Below are 2,614 nucleotides of genomic sequence, written 5' to 3' on the forward strand. Positions count from 1 at the left end.
TAAAAAAAAAAAATGAGGCTATGAAGTTGGTGGAGGTTGAGAGATGGGAGATAAAAACGAATGTGGGAGGAGTGAGGGGTATGGCTATGACTAAAATACATTATATGAAACTCCCAAATACTTAACAACGTATTAAAAAACAAAGATAATAAACTCTCTGAGAAAGGAATTTTAGATGAGAAATATATGAAAGCTAAGCTCAAAGTTCTTTGGTTCTGAAGAAGACAAAAACACAAATACATTTTGTGGGAAAGACATCAAGTACATGGAGCCACAGAAGAATAAAGGAGATTTTTCACATGAGCTCTGAAGTTAGTGGTTGTGCCAGTGTTTTGAACATAAACCCCTCTGTTTATCTGTCCACAAAAGTGGAAACGACTGTTTACAAAAACGTAAACAGTAAGAATGAAAAGGTTTTGATATGACCGTGATTTTATTTACTTTTCATGTTCTCTTCCTTTTTGGTCATTTTTCATTTTCTTAAAGCAATCTTAACTCAGTTAAGGATACATCCAGATAGTTTATTATCTATAGGGTGTCTCAAGGCCGAGCATTCATCTTTTAATGCCAATGGATATCAATATGCTATACCCTGTGGGGCCTTCTTTCCACATTTCCTTTTCCTTTCAGAATATTTCTATCAGTCCACAGTTGCAAAGGAGCTAGCAAGGAAGCAGGGAAGTCTCTTCTGCATTAGACCAAATCTTACTGTTCAGTCTCCCATATTCACATGGAGGCTGTCTTTTGCTTCTCCCTCTGAAGGTCATACAGGTGCTCAGAGGCCCCAGCCCTGACTGGAAAGGGCCCATCTGGGCAGCCTATAAATGGCAGCAACCTCGAGGGCCAGAAACAATCCAGTGCACACATCTCTATGGCTTTTCAGTGCATGGTGTCAGTCTGGGTTCCCAAGAGCATCTTTACTATGAATTTTTCTTTCTGCTCTTCTACAGACAATTTACCAACAAAGCCATTAACTATTTATTCTCTTTTTGCAGTCTCTGAATATGGTAAATTCAAAACTAGATCCAGAAGTCTTAAATACAATAGACACATTGATATGATGGAAGTTTGTCTCTGGGTGGAATGATTCCATCTTTTTTTAAAGTAACAAGCAAACTTTTTTTTGAAGTTACCAGAAGTAAATTTTCATTTAGACAGTTAAATATTTTTATTTATGTTTATTTCTCTTAATACAAATCAGAAAATGATTGTGCAGCTGCTATAGGATAACCCTTTCAGACCCAATTAACTAAAAATTAGAATTTACTTTTGAAAGAGCCATGTAGAAATTTATGAACTACATCATGTCCCTGTGTTAGACAAGAATTCCTGAAAGGCTGAAAGGTTCTTCCTTAGGCGTTTATGCTTGAAAGATAAACTCAAGCTGTGTGTTCTCTCTGGGGGCTGGCACAGCCATTAGAAAGAAAAAAGTGGACTCTAAGACTGAGATGATCAGCCTGACTGAGACTCATCTTCCTGGTGGGACTTGTCTCAAAATGCAATTAGTAGGAGGCTTGCAGAAAACTTTTCCACGTATAATTACAAAGTGTAGGGTTGCATGGGCTTGGGGGTGCCAGAGAGAAGACCCTATGCCATTCTTTGCCATTGTTTTCTTGGATCATACTGTATTTAGCTTTTGAGTACACTTAGTCTTAAAATCCCTTTCCTGTCATCCTTCACCAAGAGGTTTCCCAAGATCTATCAAGGCCAGTGGCGTGAACGGTACCCCAGGGTTTTCCCTCATGATTTGCAGAGCCTCTGTCCCATTTTTCTGTTCTGTTTTTTTTTTCCCCCTCATTTCTGATGTGAATTAAAGTCTGCACTCACAGCTCTCTCTGATAGTTGAAGGATATTTGATCCTTCAGTATTTATCCATTATTGGCTCTGTTTACCCAAGGGAAAATTAAGTGCAGGGCCTTAGAACAGTGAGGGCTTTAATACGGGGATGCATATGCTGATCTCTGACAGATGTTGGTCTTTGGAAACAACAGAAAAAGAAGCTACGTCATTCACTTGGGAAGCTGTTTGTGAGTTGACTGATCCTGCAGGTGCCCAGGCATCGGGACCATGAGCTGAGAGCAAGGCTGAGAAAAATGTCTGGTGCAGGGACAATGCCCCGAATGTTTGTCTTTTCACATGCACACACAGCCAGCTTGGCAGGGCATTGCGAGCAGTGCCTTACGGAGAAAAATAGTGGTCTGAAGAGATTTTACTTTTAGCTGTATATTACTAGGCTCATAAATTTTAACTTTGTTTTATCTGTTACAAACAGCATTTGTATTTGTTATGAGGTAATCTTATTTCTTTGGTCTTTGTTGTTTTGTTTTTGAGACTGAGTCTCATATATCCCAGGCTGGCCTCCAATTTGCTGTGTAGCCAAGAGTGACCTTGAGGTTCTCATCATCCTGCTCCACCCCACCAGCACTGGGATTACAAGCATCAGCCACAATGCCCACTTTATGGAATGATGGGAATTTAACGCAGCACTTTAAGCATGCTGGGCAATCACTCTGCCAGCTGAGTTATAGTCCCAGCCATAGGTAGTTTTATTTCTAAATATACCTAGATGTGGTCCTTTTCAGGCCAAAATGCATAGTGGGCAAACTAGCTTTAG

This window comes from Nannospalax galili, unplaced genomic scaffold (genome assembly GCF_000622305.1).
Source record: "Nannospalax galili isolate Female #2095 unplaced genomic scaffold, S.galili_v1.0 scaffold102, whole genome shotgun sequence".
Classification (NCBI taxonomy): Eukaryota; Metazoa; Chordata; class Mammalia; order Rodentia; family Spalacidae; genus Nannospalax; species Nannospalax galili.